Here is a 22,168-nt window from a genome sequence, read left to right as displayed (position 1 = left end):
TGTCCCTGCAGCACACAGGCTCCAGACAAGAAGGACTGGAAGGGGCTTTGATAGCCCTGAGCCTAACCAACATCTGCCTTCAGACCTGTCCCAGAGCCACATCCACCCTTCTCCCCTACTCTCCACGGGCCTCACAGCACTGCCTGTGCCCTTGTTTCCCTCGTCTCCAACTTTTAGGGGTCACTGTCAGCCCCACATGTCATCAGCAGCCACTGACTGTCACAGAGAACTGGAAAAATCTGGACTGGCCCAGGTTGCCAGAGCTGCCTGGACAGTGAAGCCACTGCACTGTCTAGACAGAGTATACACCTTCCTGTCCCAAGAAGCACCCGGACAGCCCGTGAATGTCCTGGGAGCACCTGCTTTGTGACCAGCGTGGCAGACCAAGAAATCATACATTTGGGCAGCTAATTTCTCCAAGGTCTTCTTTCTGCCAAGCACACAAATGAATAGCCCAAAATGGGCAAGAAGAAATAAAGTCCAGAGTTCTCATGCTCCTGATTGAAAACATAAAAATAAAATAAATATACCCACTGTGCACATAACAAATAGACCAACCCTTACTCTCCAGCCAAATATTGATATTTCCTTTAAGTTTTTGGCTCAAACAGCCACAACTTGGGTAGGGAGAGACTTGTGGTTATTGGCCAAAAGCTGTTCGAAGTCATATATGGCCATTAAAATTAGGACTTTCAAACAGAAGTTACAAATTTAGAATGACTTTCTGAGCCCAAAAGTTATTTTGACATTTCATAAAATAAATCATCAGACCAACACGTCACCACATTATGTTGATGAGTGTCCAAAATAGTTTTACTATCTTTAGTATTTTGCTGTTATTTTTGATTGATTTGTAACTACATAATTTATATATAATTAAGCCAAAAAATTATTTATATGTATATAAATATTTATTTATATTTTATTAGGATTTTTAATATTTATTTATTAATGGCTGTGCTGGGTCTTCATTGCTACACACGGGCTTTCTCTAGCTGCAGCAAGCAGGGGGTTCTCTTCATTACAGTGCCCGGACCTACTGTGATGGCTTCTCTTGTGGAGCACAGGCTCTAGGCACACGGGCTTCAGTAGTTGTGGCTTGCAGGCTCTAGACTTCAGGCTCAGCAATCACGGCATACAGGCTTACTCTCCCCAAGGCATGTGGAACCTCCCCAGATCAGGGATGGAATCCATGTTCCCTGCACTGGCAGGCAGATTCTTAACACTGGACCACCAGGGAAGCTCCTCTATTTAGGATTTTTAAGTAGCTGGTATAAACAGACAAGAATGGACCAGCTGTAGTCATATATATGGCAGGCAATACAAATTCTCCTTTAACTGCATGTTAACAGGATTCATCTCCCAAGAAGCTTAGTCTGAATTGGGTAGACTAAGCAAAATAAAAGCTAATATATTTGTCTGCCGATGGACATCTAGGTTACATCCATTGGCAGACAAATGGATAAGAAAGTTGTGGTACATATACACAATGGAATATTACTCAGCTATTAAAAAGAACACATTTGACTCAGTTCTAATGAAACTGGAGCCTATTATACAGAGTGAAGTAAGTCAGAAAGAAAAATACCAATACAGTATATATTAATGCAAATATATGGAATTTAGAAAGATGATAACGATGACCCTATATGCGAGACAGCAAAGAGACAGATATAAAGAACAGACTTTTGGACTCTGTGGGAGAAGGCGAGGGTGGGATGATTTGAGAGAATAGCATTGAAACATGTATATTACCATATGTGAAATAGATGACTAGTCCGAGTTCAAGGCATGAAACAGGGGACTCAAAGCCAGTGCACTGGGACAACCCAGAGGGGTGGGATGGGGAAGGAGGTGGGAGGGAGTTCAGGAGGGGGATATACATGTACACCCATGGCTGATTCATGTCAATGTATGGCAAAAACCACCACAATATTGTAAAGTAATTAGCCTTCAATTAAAGTTAATTAATTAAAAAAAAATTTTTAAGTAAACAACCAAAAAAAGAAAAAAGAAAGCTAATATAGCACAGGTCCAATAGCTTTAAAGTTGCCAGCTCAATAACTCAGACGGATCTTTTTTCAGTCATGGCTAGCAGCTCAGCCCAATCCCATAACTGATTTCTGTCCAGAATCAAATGCCAACAGCCCTTTTTTTTTTTTTTTAAACATTCTGAACTGACCTCCCCACAAGGTGTGGTAATCGAGGTCTAAAATGAAAAAGCTATACCTGCCACCTGCCTGCATCCGTTGTAAAACGTTGAACAGAGGAGCCCCAGTTTATAATTCACTGCACAAAAAACTGACATTTGTTTTAGGAGCGATGCTCAGTCAGCTGGTTTGTATGAGCCGAGGTCGAGAGTTGCAGTTTCTAACAGGGACACAGCAGCACCAGAGAGAACCGCCTGCAGAGACATACAGAAAGGAGAGACCGGAGCAGCCCTGAGATGACTCGCGTGGAGAGTTTCCTGGAGCAGCCCTGAGATGACTTGCGTGGAGAGTTTCCTGGAGCAGCCCTGAGATGACTCGCGTGGAGAGTTTCCTGGACAGAGAAGCCTGGCAGGCTCCAGTCCACGGGGCTGCAACGAGTAAGACACAACTGAGCCACTAACACACAACACATGATTAAATCTGTCACTCTTTCACTAGAATGTAGTTTCAGAAAGGCGAGAAGTCTCATATGACTTGTTCACTGCTGTATTCCCAGTACCTAGAACACGGCCTGCCTCACAGTAGGCAATAAATCAACACTGAATGAATAAAGGCATATTAAGAAGCCCAGTTGGATTTTTTGTACCTACAGTTTTAGAACCAAAGAGGATTTTAAAAGAGGCTTAGGACTTCCTTGGCAGTCCAGTGGTTAAGACTCCGTGCCGCCACTGCAAGGGGTGCAGGTGCAATCCCTGATCAGGGAACTAAGATCCATGCCACATGGTGGGGCCAAATAAATAAATAAAACAGGCTTTAGCTCAAATTACCATGTGTCATTTAGAGTATTGGGCTAAGTTTGGGACAGTTCACTGTAAAAGTAGAAAGGCAATATCCACTGAGTTCAAAAGAGTGTGGTTAGTGTTTTTGAGGCCTCAAAATCCAGTTGAGCTGTTTCTGGCCAAGATGGAGTAATACAAACTAAATATACTCTCCCAACTTCCACAACAACAACAAAAAAAAACTGGGCAAAAACAACAACAACAATTTTTAGACACTGGATACCAGACAGTGCAGGGCAGGGATCCCTGGGAGACAGGAAACAAAGTGAATCCCATTATTGACCCAGCTTACTGCCTAAAGCGCATTTTCAAGCCACAGAGTGGGGTGGGAAACCCAGGCAGAGTCTGGTAGACTTTCTGAGAATCTGAGGAGACAGAGCTGGGAATCTGGGAAGCCTAAAACAGGTAGAGTTCACAAGGCAGAAGAGAGAGCTATATGGAGGCTGGGGAGACATGCAAAGATCTGCAGAGGGTCCCGCCTTGAGTCTTCAGCGGGGAACAAATCCATGCATTCATACTGAGGCTAAGGAAAGAACTACTCAAAAAATAGAGGGAAAATAATCACTTGAGCTTGCTGCTGCTGCTGCTGCAATCGCTTCAGTTGTGTCTGACTCTGTGTGACCCCACAGATGGCAGCCCACCAGACTCCCCCGTCCCTGGGATTCTCCAGGCAAGAACACTGGAGTGGGTTGCCATTTCCTTCTCCAAAGCATGAAAGTGAAAAGTGAAAGTGAAGTCGCTCAGTCGTGTCCGACTCGTATCGACCCCATGGACTACAGCCCACCAGGCTCCTCCGTCCATGGGATTTTCCAGGCAAGAGTACTGGAGTAGGGTGCCATTGCCTTCTCCCACTTGAGCTTACACAGGGCTAAGAGTATTTTGTATTCCCATCAGCTAGAATAAAAATCTTATAATACAATATATAAGGTAGCAGACTCAGAAGGGTTTTTGTTTGTTTTTTAGTTGCTAAGTCATGTCTGACTCTTTTGCGACCCCATGGACAGTAGCCCACCAGGCTCCTCTGTCCATATGATTTCCCAGGCAAGAATACTAGAGTAGGTTGCCATTTTCTTCTCCAAGGGATGTTTCCAACCCAGGAATCGAACCTAAGTCTCCTGCATTGGCAGGCAAACTCTTTACCGCTGCGCCACCAGGGAAGCCCCACTCAGAAGGGTATTGCCTCAGTAATGTACATTAGTTTAGTCTAGCCTAGACTAGAGGTTATGATATTGCCACCTAACTCAAAGCAAGCATAAGTGGTATTGAACTCTTTCCAAATAGTTTAATTACATTCCAGTCCAATATTCAAGAATACTTGTTGGAATACAAGAATATCCAGCACCCATAAAGCAAAATTCATAATGCCTGAGATCCAATTAAAAAAAATCAGCAGGTATGCAAAGAAACAGCAAAGTATGACTCATACAGGGGGAAATATCAGTAAAAACATATGACTATAACAAAAATTAAAGTTAGTAGACAAAAACATTAACATAGTTAGTATAACTATATATCATATGTCCAAGAAGGTAGAGGAAAGATTGGGTATGATAAGTAGAGACATGGAAAATGTAAAAAAAAATCAAACTCGAAACATGAAAAATTCAAAGTCTGAAATAAAAATAAACACTGGATAGACTTAACAGAAAAAACTACACATTGCCAAAGAAAAGATTTGTGAACTTAAAGACAGAGCAACAGAAAGTACCCAAAATGAAACAGAAGAAAAGACTGGGAGAAAACAAAGACACAGAGGCTCAGTGAACTGAGTGAATAAAACACACAACTGGAGAGGCAGAGGGAGCTCAGAAATACTATTTGAAAAAACAATGGCCAAAGCTCTCCCAAAACAATGCAAACCACAAACCCAGAGATTCAGACTCCACAAACCCCAAGCGAAAGAAAAATGAAGAACCCTACACCAAGAATATCATAATTAAATTACTTAAGGCCAGCAATAAAGAGAACATCTGAAAATCAGGCAGACAAAAAACAGACACACTATATAAACACAAACAAAGATAGAGACCACGCAGAAGTTTCATCAGAAACAATGGCAGCTAGAAATCAGTGGACTAAAATCTTTACAATACTGACGGGGAAAAAAAAAGATCAACCTAGCAATCTAGACCCAACAAAAACCTTTTAAAAACCAACACACACACAAAAGACTTTTTCAGAAATATAACAGCTGAAATAATTATTGAGCAGTAAATCTTCATTATGAAAAAAATGTTAAAGGAAGTATTTTAGGCAGAAGAAAAATGATACCAAATAGAGAAATAAAGAAAGGAGTAATATGTAAGTAAACATTTAAAATTTTATTTTCTTAGATTTAGAGTCTCTAAAACATAAATAAAAATTAAAACAAAAGTAACAACAATGTGTTATGAGGTTTACAACACACGTAGAATTAAAATGTATAACAATAGTACAAAGGTCAGGAGGAGGGAAATGTAAATGTGGTAAGTTTTTTATACTATCCATAAAGCAGTGTAATATAACTTGAAGGCATACTGTAATAGGTATATATATACACTATAAACCTTAAAACCACAAAATAAAAAAATTATAACTATAATCTAACAAAGAAAACAGAATAAAAAATAAGCAATAAATCTAAAAGATGGTAGACAAGGAGGAAAAGGAAGACAGAACAAATGGAGCAAAGATAAATAACAAGAGAGCCAAACCATATTATTAATAACATTAAAAGTAAATGGTCTACATATGATCCAGTAATCCCACTTCTGGGCATATATCCAGCATGCTCAGTGATGTCTGACTCTTTGCAACCCCATGGAGACTGTAGCCTGCAAGACTCCTCTGTCCATGGAATTTTCCAGGCAAGAATACTGGAATGAGTTGTCATTTCCTACTCCAGGGAATCTTCTAGATCTAGGGGATCAAACTCGTGTCTCCTGTGTCTCCTGCATTGGCAAGCAGATTCTTTATCACCAAGCCACCTGAGAAGCCCATATATCCATATATATATATATATATATATATATCTGGATGTATATATATACACACACACACACACACAAAGAGAACCATAAATTGAAAGATACATGCACCCTAATATTCATTGCAGCACTATTTACAATACCAAAGACATGGAAGCAACCTAAATGTTGATCAACAGAGGAATGGATAAAGAAAATACTGTGCATATTATACAATGGAATGTTACTCAGCCATAAAAAAGGATAAATAATGCCATTTGCAGCAACACGGATGGACCCAGAGACTGTCCTACTGAGTGAAGCAAGTCATACAGAGAGAGAAAATCATCATATGATATCACTTTTACGTGGACTCTAAAAAAAAAAAAGGCTGCAAATGAACTTATCTACAAAACAGAAATAGAGTTACAGATGTAGAAACTAAACTTGTGGTTACCATGGGCATAAATGTGGGAGAGGGATAAACTGGAAGACTGGGATTAACACATGCACACTACCATATAAAGATATATATAATAAGGACCTGCTGTAAAAAAAACAGGGAACTCTACTCAATACTCTGTAATGGCCTATTGGGGAAAGACTCTAAAAAAGAGTAGACACATGAATATCAGAGTCATTTTGCTGTACACCCGAACTGACACAACATTGTAAATAAACTATAGTCCAATAAAAATTATTTTTAAAAGTAAATGTCTAAAATTTCCAATTAAATGACTGAAAATGTCAGACTGGATAAAGAAGCAAGGTCTAACTATATCCAACCTGCAAGAAATTCACTTTATGTATAAAGACAATAATAGGTTTAAAATAAAAGGATATGTATACCATGCTAACAATAACCACAGGAAAGAATAATACCAAGGATAAACAGGGATATTTCATAATAAGAAAGGAGTCAGTTTATCAAGAGGACATGATCCTAAATGTATATAGAGCTAATAACAGAGTCAAAATACATAAAGTAAAAATTCATAAAGTATAAGAGTAAATATAAAAATCCAAATTATAGTCAGAAATATCAGCACCCTTTTCTCAATAATTGATAGAACAAGAACAGTGACACAGAATATTTGAAAAACACTTTCAAGAAACTTGACAAAACAGTAACCATAACTGATGTTTATAGAACAGTTCATTCAACAATAGCAGAACAGAAATACTATTTATTCTAAGATGCATATAGAATATTCACTAAGAACATATTCTAGGCTATTTAAGACCAGTCTGAATATTAAATGGCTTCAAGGAATATAAAGTATGTTTTCTGACTACAGTGGAATTATGTCAGAAAAGAATAACAGAAAAATATTTAGAAAATTCCCCAATATTCAGAAACATGGATCCAAGAAGAAATTAAGAAGGAAATGTAGCATTTTTAACTGAAGAAAATGAAAACACAAAATATCAAACCACTGATTGGGATATATCAGTGTTTATGAGTGCAGTGAACAGTGCTTTAAGAAAAGTTCATAGCACTGAAACGTCTTTATTAGAAACAGGATATGGCTGAACTTGGTGATCACACCCAAAAGAAAAAAAAAGAGAAAATTAAACCAAATAAAGTAGAAAAAAAAAAAAGGGCAGAAATCAATGAAATAAGAAAAAGAGAAAACAACAGAGAAAAACCAATGAAACCAAAAGCAAGTTCTTAGAACAGCAATAAAGTTTGTAAGCTCTTAGCCAAATAAATCAGGAGTAAAAGAGAGAAGATGGGATTGTCAATATCAGGAATGAGAGAGGTGATACCATTACATATTCTACAGATATTAAGAAGATAGTAAGTGAATATCATAAGCAGTTTTATGCCAATAAGTTCAAAAACTTAGATGAAGTGGACAAATTCCTTGAAAGACAAAATACAGAGCTCACTCAAAGAGAAATAAATAACCAGTACAGCTTTATATATTTCAAAGAAGCTCCCAGCTCCAATAGCTTTATTGATGAATTCTGCCAAACACAAGAATAAATACTATCAATTCTACACAAATTTCTCAACAAGTGAAGACAAGGGACTACTTCCCAAATTATTATTTGAATCCAGCATTATTCTTACACAAAACCTGATAGATACTCAAGTAAACAAAATCATAGATCAGTATCTCAATGGCACCCCACTCCAGTACTCTCGCCTGGAAAATCCCATGGACGGAGGAGCCTGGTAGGCTGCAGTCCATGGGATCGCGAAGAGTCAGACACAACTGAGCGACCTCACTTCCACTTTTCACTTTCATGCATTGGAGAAGGAAATGGCAACCCACTCCAGTGTTCTTGCCTGGAGAATCCCAGGGACAGGGGAGCCTGGTGGGCTGCCCTCTATGGGGTTGCACAGAGTTGGACACGACTGAAGCAACTTAGCAGCAGCAGCTCATAAATGAAGATGCAAACATTCTTTTAAAAACGTTCAGCAAACTGAGTCCAATGGTGCATATAAAGGGTAACAATATGATGACCAAAGAATCGCCTGATTTAACACACTGAAAAGAATAACCATAATATAAGTAACACAAAAAGCATTTGGTAAAATTAAACATCCATTCCTGATTTTAAAACTCTAAGCAAACCAGTAGTAGAAGAGATCATCTTTAAACTGACAAAGGGCATCTACATCTTTAAAAAAGGAAAAAAGAAAAAACACAGCTAACATCTTAGCAATTGCTTTACAATGTTATTGCTTTACAGTGTTAGTTTCTGCTGTACAACAACATGAGTCAGCTATAAGTGTGTGTGTGTGTGTGTGTGTGTGTGTGTATCTCCTCTCCCTCTTGGACCTTCCTCCCACGACCCTCATTCCACCCCTCTAGGTCATCACATAACACCAAGCTAAGCTCCCTGTGTTACACAATAGCTTCCCAGTAGCTATCAGTTTTATACATGGTAGTGTATATATGTCAGTGCTATTTGCTCAATTCGTCCCACCTTCTCTTTCCCCAGCCATTTCCCCAATGGACTTTCTACAAGTCCATTCTGTACATCTGTATCTCCATTCCTGCCCTGCAAATAGGTTCACAAGTATCCTTTTTCTAAAGTCTATATATATGCTTTAATATACGATATTTGTTTTTCTCTTTCTCACTTACTTCATTCTGTATAGCAGACTCTAGGTTCAACTATAAATGACCCAGTTTCATTCCTTTTCAATGACTGAGTAATATTCCATTGTATATATGTACCACATCTTCTTTATCTATCCATCTGTTGAGAGACTTAGGTTGCTTTCCTGTCCTGGATATTGTTAATAGTGTTGCAGTGAACATTGGTGTACATGTGTCTTTTTGAATTATGGTTCTCAGGGTATATCCCTTGTGGCTCAGCTGGTAAAGAATCCACCTGCAATGTGGGAGACCTGGGTTTGATCCCTCGTTGGGAAGATGCCCTGGAGAAGGAAAAGGCTACCCACTCCAGTATTCTGGCCTGGAGAATACTGGGGTCACAAAAAGTCAGACATGACTGAGTGACTTTCACTTTCAGGGTATATGCCCAGCAGTGGGATTTCTGGGTCATATGGTAGTTTTATTCCTAATTTCTTAAGAATTCTCCATACTGTTCTCCATAGTGGCTTATCAGTTTACATTCCCACCAACAGTGCAGTACAATCCTACCTCAAGAAACAAGAAAAATCTCAAATCAACAACATAACCTTACACCTCGGAGAAGGCAATAGCACCCCAGTCCAGTACTCTTGCCTGGAAAATCCCACGGACAGAGGAGCCTGGCAGGCTGCAGTCCATGGGGTCTCGAAGAGTCAGACATGACTGAGTGACTTCCCTTTCACTTTTCACTTTCATGCATTGGAGAAGGCAATGGCAACCCACTCCAGTGTTCTTGCCTGGAGGATCCCAGGGATGGGGCAGCCTGGTGGGCTGCCGTCTATGGGGTCCCACAGAGTCGGACACGACTGAAGTGACTTAGCAACTTAGCAACAACAACCTTATACCTAAAGCAATTAGAGGAAGAAGAACAACAACAACAAAACTCCAAAGTGAAAAGGAAAGAAATCATAAAGAACAGAGCAGGAATAAATGAAAAAGAAGTGAAGAAAACAATAGCAAAGATCAGTGAAACTAAAAGCTGGTTCTCTGAGAAGATAAAGAAAACTGGTAAACCTTTAGCCAGACTCATCAAGAAAAAAAGGGAAAGGACTCAAATCAGTAAAATCAGAAATGAAAAAGTGGAACTTACAACTGACACCACAGAAATACAAAGGATCCTAAGATACTGCTGTAAGAAACTATATGCCAAGAAAGTGGACAACCTGAAAGAAATGGACGAATTCTTAGAAAAGTACAACCTTCCAAGACTGAACCAGGAGGAAATTGAAAATAGTAACAAACCAGTCACAAACACTAAAATCAAAACTGTGATAAAAGATCTTCCAACAAACAAAAGCCCAGGGCCAGATGGCTTCACAGGCAAATTTTATCCCACATTTAGAGAAGAGCTAATTTCTATCCTTCTCAAACTCAAACTCTTCAAAAACTGCAGAGGGAGGAAGACTCCCAAATTCATTGTACAAGGCCACCATCACCCTGATACCAAAACCAGACAAAGATATCACACAAAAAAGGAAAACTACAGGCCAATATGACTGATTAACATAGATACAAAAATTCTAGCAAACAGAATCCAACATATTAAAAGGATCATATACCATGATCAAGTGGAGTTTATCCTAGGGGTGCAAGGATTCTTCAATACATGCAAATCACTCATTACAATACACCATATTAACAAACTGAAGGATAAAAACCATATGATAATCTCAATTGATTCAGGAAAAGCTTTCCACAAAATTCAACATACATTTATGATTAAAAAAAAAAACTGTACAGAAAGTGGGCAAAGATGGAACTACCTCAACATAATAAAGGCTATATTTGACAAACCCACGGCAAACAGGATTCTCAGTGGTGGAAAACGGAAAACATTTCCTTCAAGATCAGGAACAAGACAAGGGTGCCCACTCTCACCACTATTATTCAACATGGTTCTGAAAGTCCTAGCCACAGCAATCACAGCTAACATTTTAACAGCAAAACATTGAATACTTTCCCCCTAAGAATATAAGTAATGTAAAAGGCAGTGTTCTCACCACTTCTAATCAACATTTTACTAGACTTTTAGCCACTGTAATAAGGCAACAACAACCACAACAACAATAGAAAAAAGCTTCCAAAGTGCAAAGGAGGACATAAAACTATCTTTATTCACAGATGACATAATTATCTGTGTCGGAAATCCTTCAAAGTCAACCCAAAAGCTAGTAGTAGTAACAAAGGAATTTAGCAAGATTGTAGGAAAGAAGTCAGTTGTATTATACTTTTATGTATTAAGGTATAAATAATTATAAAGTTTTTAAAATATTTTAATACATCAAAAATATGAAATACTTAGAAAGATATTTGACAAAAGATGCTTATGACCTATACCCTAAAGACTAAGCAATGTGTTGACATGCTGAAAGAAAAATAGAGAAAACCTAAATAAGCAGATATGTTCATAAATAGAAGACTCACTGTTTGTTAGATGCCATTTCTACCAAATTGGTATGTAGAGTCAATGCAATTCCAAAAATCCCAGCTTGCTTTTTTTTACAGAATTTGATTCTAAAAATCAAATGGTGATACAAATGATCTTGAAAACTAGGAACAAAGTTGGAAGAACTACATGAGATGATTTCAGGACATCATTAAGCTACAGCAATAAAGAAGTTATTAAAAAAAAAAGTACTAATAATCAAGACAGTGTAAAGATAGAAAAATAGACCAGTGGGACAAAATAAGAGTCCATAAATGGATCCATACAGATATGGTCAGTTGACTTTTGACAAAAATGCAAAGGTAATTTAGTCGAGAAAGGATATCTTCAACAACTGGTGCTGTAACAATTGGCTATCCATATGCAGAAAAAGCAGATTTCCACCCAACACACACACACACACAATTTATTAAAGAGTGCATGGTCACTTCTGTCACTTAGGATCTGCTGCTTGGCACCAACACAATGCATAATTTAAACATCCACTGTCGTGACTAACATCATTCAGGCTCTCAGAGAATTCCTTCCACGCATCAGATGACCAGGAAGATTTATAGGCTTTGCCACTGCCAATATGAAAGATGCATACTCCTTTATAGTGAAAGGAAGATTTAAGTAACAAAGCACTTAGGCTAAAGGAAACACAAATTAATTTGTCAAACCCTAACTTGTCAAACCCTAACTCTCAGGATGAATTCAATGGATTCTTGCATTAAATTTATTAATATTATCTTCCAGTAGCACTGAGTGTACATTTTCTTGCTTCTTTTATATTCTGACTAGCAGTTCTGGAAGTACTCACAAATTACTAAAGACTTCACAATAGGTAATCACAATGGCCTAGGAGCATTTTACAATTTTAAGCCATTCATATTATTCTCAAATTTGTATATATGTGGGGCTAGATGCTATATGCACAAAATGTAATTCTGAGTTTTCCGTTGAGCAACTAGATCAACATCACATATTAGAAATGTACATATATTAATAAAAATTTAGTGTCCTAAACAAACTGTAAAATACTTCAATATAATAAACAATTTTTAAATTGCTTAAAATTTAAAATATTGATAGTTCAATTATTCTCTGTATTTTATTTTTTATCTTTAGTAAAGAATTTAGCATAGTTCAGAAAAAATAAGTAACTTTTTAAACACATATATTAAAGGTAATTTTAATTTTTAATATTAGCTATAATTTTTGGTGAAAATATATTCAATTTTATATTTATATATATGGACACATATTTCATTTAAATGCATTAAATTTTCATGTTTTAAATCTTTGAGAATGTGTAGAAGTGGAGATCATGCTAAAAATAGAAAACTAGAACTCAGGAAAGGAAAAAAAACTGAAAAGAAAAAAGTCATAGAAAAATAGTCAAAGTGAGGGTCTGCTTAAGGTTCTAAATAACAGAAGCAATGAAACTAAATAAACATCTGTCAAATGATCCAAAACAGAATGAGAAAAAGACATTAGAATTTACTTAATGAAGTCTTACATTTTTTATCAAGATAGTAAAAATGAGCAAGAAAATGATTCTTCTCAAATCTACAATCTAAACACATCAGATGAGCCTTTTGCAACAGAAAAAAGATTTGATTGCTGTTCAAAACAATGACAATGAAAAGAACTGATCAGAACTGATCAGAATTCACAACTCAGAAGCAACAAATTAAACTCTAGCCTTACCAATTAAAAGGGAAAAAGTTGCATTCATAAATCTGGGATATTAGCTGTGAAAGAAGAACCCTCTATAGCTTTACTGTACTTACTGGACAATGATTCTAGGAAATGGTACTCATCTTCTCACAGCAACAGAATACTTCTCACAAAGCACAATCTGATATAAACTGAGGTCTACAGTTTCCCACTGGAAAAACATGGTAGAAGATTAATTTTTAATACCAAAATTATTTCAAACAGACAAAAAATTACATAACTACCATTTTACAATCAATATTCAAGGTCAGATTGACTATAAAAGTACTTGTGACTGGAAAGATTTAGGTTCTTGGTTAATAGAAAATAAAATTTATTTTGTACACGAAATGTATACGTATAATTACTAAAACTTTTTAAAAGGTTGAATAAACAACAAACTAAGGAAAATTTTTAGGTTTAGCAGAAATGACTTTGAAACTTGCTACTAGAGTGACTCTTAGAGATAGTCCATGGAATTATCCGGGCCAGAATACTGGAGTGGGTAGCTTTTCCCTTCTCCAGGGGACCTTCCCAACCCAGGGATTGAACCCAGGTCTCCCACATTGCAGGCAGATTCTTTACCAGCTGAGCCACAAGGGAAACTCACTGGAGAAGGGAATGGCAAACCACTTCAGTATTCTTGCCTTGAGAACCCCATGAACAGCATGAAAAGGCAAAAAGATAGGACACTGAAAGATGAACTTCCCAGGTAGGTAGGTGCCCAATATGCTACTGCTGATCAGTGGAGAAATAACTCCAGAAAGAATGAAGGGATGGAGCCAAAGCAAAAACAGCACCCAGTTGTGGACGGGACTGGTGATAGAAACAAGGTTCGACGCTGTACAGAGCAATATTATAGGAAGCTGGAATGTTAGCTCCATGAATCAAGGCAAATTGGAAGTGGTCAAACAGGAGATGGCAAGAGTAAACATCAACATTCTAGGAATCAGTGAACTAAGATGGACTGGAATGGGTGAATTTAACTCAGATGACTGTTATCTCTACTACTGTGGGCAGGAATCCCTGAGAATAAATGGAATAGCCATCATAGTAAACAAGAGAGTCCAAAATGCAATACTTGGATGCAATCTCAAAAATGACAGAATGATCTCTGTTCATTTACAAGGCAAACCATTCAATATCATGGTAATCCAAGTCTATGCCCCGATCAGTAATGCTGAAGAAGCTGAAGTTGAACATTTCTATGAAGACCTACAAGACCTTCTAGAACTAACACCCAAAAAAGATGTCCTTTTCATTATAGGGGACTGGAATGCAAAAGTAGGAAGTCAAGAAACACCTACAGTAACAGGCAAATTTGGCCTTGGAATATGGAATGACGCAGGGCAAAGGCTAATAGAGTTCTGCCAAGAGAATGCACTGGTCATAGCAAACACCCTCTTCCAACAACACAAGAGAAGACTCTACACATGGACATCTCCAGATGGTCAACACCGAAATCAGATTGATTATATTCTTTGCAGCCAAAGATGGAGAAGCTCTATACAGTCAGCAAAAACAAGACTGGGAGCTGACTGTGGCTCAGATCATGAACTCCTTATTGCCAAATTCAGACTGAAATTGAAGAAAGTGGAGAAAACCACTAGACCATTCAGGTGTGACCTAAATCAAATCTCATATGACTATACAGTGGAAGTGAGAAATAGATTTAAGGGACTAGATCTGATAGAGTGCCTGATGAACTATGCTGGAGGTTCATGACACTGTACAGGAGACAGGATTCAAGACCATCCCCAAGAAAAACAAATTCAAAAAAGCAAAATCGCTGTCTGAGGAGGCCTTACAAATAGCTGTGAAAAGAAGAGAAGCGAAAAGCAAAGGAGAAAAGGAAAGATATACCCTTTGCAGAGTTCCAAAGAATAGCAAGGAGAGAAAAGAAAGCCTTCCTCAGCAATCAATGCAAAGAAATAGAGGAAAACAATAGAATGGGCAAGACTAGAGATCTCTTCAAGAAAATTAGAGATACCAAGGCAACTTTTCATGCAAAGATGGGTTCAATAAAGGACAGAAATGGTATGGACCTAACAGAGACAGAAGATATTAAGAAGCGGTGGCAAGAATACACAGAAGAACAAAAAAGATCTTCACAACCCAGATAATCACGATGGTGTGATCACTCACCTAGAGCCAGACATCTTGGAATGTGAAGTCAAGTGGGCCTTAGGAAGCATCACTACGAACAAAGCTAGTGGAGGTGATGGAATTCCAGTTGAGCTATTGCAAATCCTGAAAGCTGATGCTGTGAAAGTGTTGCACTCAATATGCCAACAAATTTGGAAAACAAAGCAGTGGCCACAGGACTGGAAAAGGTCAGCTTTCATTCCAGTCCCTAAAAAAGGCAATGCCAAAGAATGCTCAAACTACTGCACAATTGCACTCATCTCACATGCTAGTAAAGTAATGCTCAAAATTCTCCAATCCAGGCTTCAGCAATACGTGAACCATGAACTTCCACATGTTCAAGCTGGTTTTAGAAAAAGCAAAGGAACCAGAGATCAAATTGCCAACATCCGCTGGATCATCAAAAAGGCAAGAGAGGTCCAGAAAAACATCTATTTCTGCTTTATCGACTATGCCAAAGCCTTTGACTATGTGGGTCACAATAAACTGTGGAAAATTCTGAAAGAGATGGGAATACCAGACCACCTGACCTGCCTCTTGAGAAACCTGTATGCAGGTCAGGAAGCAAGAGTCAGAACTGGACATGGAACAACAGACTGGTTCCAAATAGGAAAGTAAGTATGTCAAGGCTGTATATTGTCACCCTGCTTATTTAACTTAAGTGCAGAGTACATCATGAGAAACGCTAGGCTGGAGGAAGCACAAGCTGGAATCAAGATGGCTGGGAGAAATATCAATAACCTCAGATATGCAGATGATACCACTCTTATGGCAGAAAGTGAAGAAGAACTAAAGAGCCTCTTGATGAAAGTGAAAGAGGAGAGTGAAAAAGTTGGCTTAAAGCTCAACATTCAGAAAACTAAGACCATGGCATCCGGTCCCATCACTTCATGGGAAATAGATGGGGAAACAGTGGAAACAGTGGCTGACTTTATTTTGGGGGGCTCCAAAATCACTGCAGATGGTGATTGAAGCCATGAAATTAAAAGATGCTTACTCCTTGGAAGGAAAGTTATGACCAACCTAGATAGCATATTCAAAAGCAGAGACATTACTTTGGCAACAAAGGTCCATCTAGTCAAGGTTATGGTTTTTCCAGTGGTCATGTATGGATGTGAGAGTTGGACTATAAAGAAAGCTGAGCACCGAAGGATTGATGCTTTGAACTGTGGTGTTGGAGAAGACTCTGAGAGTCCCTTGGACTGCAAGGAGATCCAACCTGTCCATCCTAAAGGAGATCAGTCCTGGGTGTTCATTGGTAGGATTGATTTTGAAGCTGCAACTCCAATACTTTGGCCACCTGACGTGAAGAGCTGACTCATTTGAAAAGACCCTGATGCTGGGAAAGATTGAGGGCAGGAGAAGGGGATTTTATAGGATGAGACGATTGGATGGCATCACCAACTCAATGGACATGGGTTTGGGTGGACTCTGGGAGTTGGTGATGGACACGGAGGCCCGGCATGCTACAGTTCATGGGGTCACAGAGAGTCGGACACAACTGAGTGACTGAAATGAACTGAACTAGAGTGACAAGATATATGAGAGATTTTTAAAAGAAACGATCACTGTCTAAGATGAAGAAATCAAAATAAGATGATGATTATGTTAATAAAGTTTTTATACATAAAATAAATGCATATAATAAAACTGAGGCTTACTTTATTCAACTAGACTATAACAAACACAAAAGTTACATTTAACAATCTTTAATTTATACAGTTGAGCTAACAGAAGAAAGAAACCAGGAATGAGTTTTCACCTGTCATGAAAAGTATAGATTTTGCCTCAGGGGAAAGAACTACAGAAATTGCTTTCAATGAAGGAACTTATTTAAAAGAATGTCAGAGGCAAGCCGATGACAATGGAACTAGTGTGACTGGTAAATAAAAAGACATATAAGCCAGAATTTTGGTCTAACACCTAGAAGCGTTCTTTGTGCCAACATAGAGTATATGGTTGGAATTTGATTCTAGGAGAAACAGGTCTAACTGTGCCAATAAATAACGATACTTTTTGGTAAAATCCAAAGACTATACACAGCATTATACATGGAGAGTCTTGATAAAACACAGATCAAATTTGACGTCGTGGTAACAACAGGACATGTGATGGAAACACAAACTAAACATTCTTAGAAGGTGCTGTTCTGTGCTTAGTTGCTCGGTCAGGCCCAACTCTTTGCAACGCTATGGACTGTAGCCCACCAGGCTCCTCTGTCCATGGGGATTCTCCAGGCAAGAATACTGGAGTGGGTTGCCATACTCTCCTCCAGGGGATCTTCCCAACCCAGGGATTGAATCCAGGTCTTGTGCATTGCAGACGGTTTCTTTACTATCTGAGCCACCAAGAAAGCCCAAGAATACTGGAGTGGGTAGTCTGTCCCTTCTCCAGGGGATCTTTCCAACCCAGGAATTGAACCGGGGTCTCCTGCATTGCAGGCGGATTCTTTACCAGCTGAGCTACCAGGGAAGCCCGTTCTTAGAATAAGTATAGTTAATTTAGACAAGATAATAAATACATTAGGTGAGTTAAGTAAAACAATACAAGACCTTCAAATAAAGAGTACGTTGTGGTCTCTGATGGAAGATGATTTTAATTTGCAAACCCACAGTTAGTTGGCATAAACTTTTACTTGCTATTAATACTGCAGATAAACTTACCAAAAAACCAGGCAGACCAACATTTGCCTGTTTTACTTTTAAAAAGAAAGGATTAAAAACTCTTAAAAATTTGTAGTGAAAATGATTTTTCAGTCAAAAGAATATGTAAAAATGTGACACTCCAATAAGTTATGAGAAATCTAAATAATAAAACTATTTGCACTAATATGAAGAAAGCATTCACATACAAATATGCTCCCAAATAATTTTTACAATTTATCTTCTGACAATTATAGTTCAAAATATAATCTTGATTGAAAGAAATTTTTTAAAAAATGAGCAACCAATGCTGCTTTCAGGTTTTTTAGGTAAAGTCTAAGCATTGAAAAGTGTGAGAAAAGAAGATCTTACATACAGTAGGGATTCAGATATTGCTTTAGTTTATAATTATAAGGATTTATTTAATGAAATAAAAATACATCACTATATTTCTGCAGTAACAAGTTATGTTAAATAACCCCATTACAATTGTACTTATATGTAAATTATTATTCATTCCAAATTAATTAATGCTATAGGTAGCTCATTGAAAATTTCAGTTGCTACTGCCTCAGCAGAGAGAAGCTTCTCCAATTAAAATTAATTTTAAAGATTGAGAACTATAAAGGTTCAAGAAAGGATGTCTAATTTGGCATTACTGTCAAACACAATTATGTGAAATACTTGCCTATAACTCCATAATTATTAATTTTATTTAAAACAAGAAAAATGCTTAATCAAAACATTATTAGAACACCCAGATACATCTAATAAAAACTAAATTCAATTGTCTTTGATCTTTTACCAACTCAAACCCTAAAAACCACAGCTTTCACATAGTTTTCAATTTTATTGTTGTACAGTTTTACTTGTTAAGGGGCAATATATGGTGTTATTTTAAATATATATTGTAAACATTTGCAATGTAAGCCTTCATTTGTACTCTTGCCCTAGACTCCACAAATGCTTGGGATGGGTATTTGCAACAGAAAAGATAAATATAACCAAAAGCTGAGTCTTTGAAAATACTAATAAAACTGATAAATCCTGGTGACATTACTGAAGTAAAAAAAGAAACTTCAAATACCTAATATTATGAATAAAAAGGGGGCATTAAAAGGGGAGCATCATCACTGATTTTGTATGTACTGTAAAAATTATAAAAGATACTCTGAACAACTTAAACCAAGAAATTTGAAGATCTGGATGAAATGGACAAATTCCTAGAAAAATAGGAAACTGAAAAAACTGACATCAAAACTGACCAAAAAACAAAATAGAAAATCTAATGAGTCATTTTACTATTAAAGAAATATAATCTATAAATCACCTCACAAGGAAATTATAAGCCTAAATGCTTACAAGTGAATTCTACCAAACATTTAATGAAGATGTATACAAACTCTTTCATAGACCCAAAAGAGAGGGCAAGCTTCAAAACTGATTCTATAAGATCAGCATCACCTTGATACCAAAACCTGACATTTTGGATGTTTTAAGGAAGGAAAATGATAGGCCAATCTCACTATGAACATAGATGAAAATTTCCTATATAAAGTATTAGCAGCGTTCCCTGGTGGTCCAGTGGTGAACAGGCCGCCTGCCCAATGCAGGGGCCCAATCCCTGGTCCAGAAAGATTCCTCATGCTGTGGGGCAACTAACCCTGTCCACCACAACTACTGATTCCGTGTGCCACAACTCCTGAAGCCTGTGTACTGTAGAGCCTGTGCTTCATAATAAAGAGAAGCCAGGCAACGAGAAGCCTGCACGCTGCAACCAGAAAGTAGCCCCTGCTCGCACAACTTGAGAAAGCCCACTGGCATCAAAGACCCAGCACAGCCAAAAATACAAATAACCAAAACTTTAAAAATATATATTAGTAAACTGAATCTAGAATCCAGTGGTATACAAAAAGATAAATTATAAGCAAATTGATTTTGTTTCAGGACTATGAAGTTGATTAATATAATTTGTCACTTTAATAACATAAAAGGAGAAAAATAATATGACTATAACCATAGATACTATCATGAAAAAGTATTTGATAAAATTTAACATCAATTTCTACATGATTGAAAAAAAAAAAAAAAAAAAACACCTTCTAAGTGACCAAGAATAGAAGAGAACTTCTCTAATCTGAGAGAGGTTATCTGAAAAAACTAAAAATAAAAATCTATAGCAAACACTATAATTAATAGGGAAACATTTAACGCTTTCCCTCTAACACCAGAAATGAGACAAGTTTTCACATTATTGCTACTTGTATCCATTATAGTATTGGAGGTACTCAACAAGTACATAAGCCAGTCAGAACTGGAAAGCAAGAAGTACATGTTATTTGAGGATGATATAGGGCTTCCCTGGTGGCTCAGCGGTAAAGAATCCACCTGGAATAAAGGAGATGCAGGTTCAGTCCCTGGGTCAGGAAGATCCCCTGGAGGAGGGCATGGCAACCCACTCCAGTGTTCTTGCCTGGAGAATCCCATGGACAGGGGAGCCTGGTGCACTACAGTCCATGGGTCACAAAGAGTCGGACACGACTGAAGCAACTGAGCACGTAGATGATATAAACCCTGTACGTGAAAATATACAGACATATAATTACAATTAATAAGTGAATTAGGCAAGACTGCTGCTACAAGTTTAATAAACAATTTTTATTACATTTCTATATACAAGCAAGAAACAGAAAATTAAAATTGAAAAAAAAAAATACCATTAGAACTTCCCCCGTAGTCCAATGGCTAAGATTCTGTGTTCCCAGTGCAGGGGGCCCAGGTTCAATCCCTTGTCAGGGAGTTAAATCCCACATGCTTCAGCTGAAGATCTCGCATGCTGCTACTTAGACCCCTCACAGCCAAATAAAAAAAATTTTTTTTAATCACTTATAATAGCAAAAAGACGTATCAAATAACTAGGACTTAATCTAACAGAAGTTCTGCAAGACCTTCACATACAATAACATAAAACATTACTGACAAAAAGTAAAGATGAAAACAAATGAAAGACTTTACAATGTTCACGGATAGGAAGACAATATTTTAAAGATGTCATCATTTCTCCCAATATTGATCTATAGAGTTAATACAATTCCAATCAAAATCCCAACAGCCTTATAGCAAATATAGACAACTCTTTCAAGAAGTCTGACTGTGTAGAGAGATTAACAAATAGGGTGATAGCTGGGAAAGGCCATGGGATCAAGAGAGGATATTTTTTTTAGGATGGGAGAGACTTAAAAATGAGAAATGGTTGATTGGTGCAAGGGATGAGACCCAAGCCAGGTAGAAAGAATGGCTTTTAGAAAGAAAAGTGAGCATCTCATCTATAAAAATGTGTAGACTGAAGCAACAGGTGGTTATAAATATATGTTAGTTTATAGATTTTATATGGGAATTGAAGAGAGTTCCCAAATGACAACATCAATTTTCTTAGCAACATAGGAGATATTGAGAAGTGAAATGGAAGTTTGTAACAGTAAAGGATTTAAATTATCCTTGGAGAATGTGAGAAGAACAGTTGACAAGAGAGACATGGTATAATTGCTGACCAGTCCCAAGTATGTATTTGATGTTGGAAAGCATGAACATACAGAGATAGCTGACGGTAAAACCAAGGTGGGATGGGGTTTTAAGATACTAGCAAGAGGGATCCTGAAATGGCAGGAAATGGTATCTAAGCTGGATAAGGTAGGACAGGAAGAATGGAGGCGCTAAGGAGCTGGGAGATAGGAAAGGGATTGGTGGAAAGTGAATGTCCCAAGGAAAACCTTATCTTCATCTTTCTCATCTAATTCTGTACCTTTCTATAGCTTGGCTCACTCAGAGGCAGTGGGGATCTTGAAGTGATGTGATAAACTCGCCCAGCGACACCAGTCAGGAGTAGAAATGCCTCCTCAAGAATGCTGTTCCTATCAATTAGGATATTTTCAGCTCCAAGCAACAGGAACCTTGACTAATAATGCCTTATAATAAGATCAAACACAGAGCAAACTGCAAGATTGGCGTATTCAGAGGCTCAGCAGTTCCACGGAGGGCCCCGGTCCTTTCCACCTCTCCATTCTATCCTGTTCTCAGAGGACTTCTCCTTGGGGCACCACATGGCCGTGTGTCTCGGTCAACTTTAAATTTACAGTGCCTGATACAAAGCAGGTTCTCTAAGTGTCCTTGTAAAATGAATGAATGGG

The 22,168-nt window shown here is 37.7% G+C and overlaps 2 long non-coding RNA genes across 2 annotated transcripts in view; both read right to left on the bottom strand.

Moving 5' to 3' along the window:
* Nucleotides 1-22,168, bottom strand: part of LOC147363380 (uncharacterized) — a 95,042-nt gene that overhangs the window by 31,950 nt on the left and 40,924 nt on the right. The gene's annotated exons all lie outside the window — the stretch shown is intronic.
* Nucleotides 5,290-21,957, bottom strand: LOC147363381 (uncharacterized). Its single transcript, XR_015137026.1, has 4 exons — nt 21,784-21,957; nt 20,699-20,832; nt 13,269-13,366; nt 5,290-5,919 (listed from the first exon to the last, which is right to left on the bottom strand). It is a non-coding gene; the product is annotated as an uncharacterized LOC147363381 (long non-coding RNA).

The sequence above is a fragment of the Bos grunniens genome, chromosome 11 (assembly GCF_055505025.1).
Source record: "Bos grunniens cultivar Pamir isolate PY7600 chromosome 11, Bosgru_T2T1.0, whole genome shotgun sequence".
Classification (NCBI taxonomy): domain Eukaryota; kingdom Metazoa; phylum Chordata; class Mammalia; order Artiodactyla; family Bovidae; genus Bos; species Bos grunniens.
This window is presented reverse-complemented; position numbering and strand designations above follow the sequence as displayed.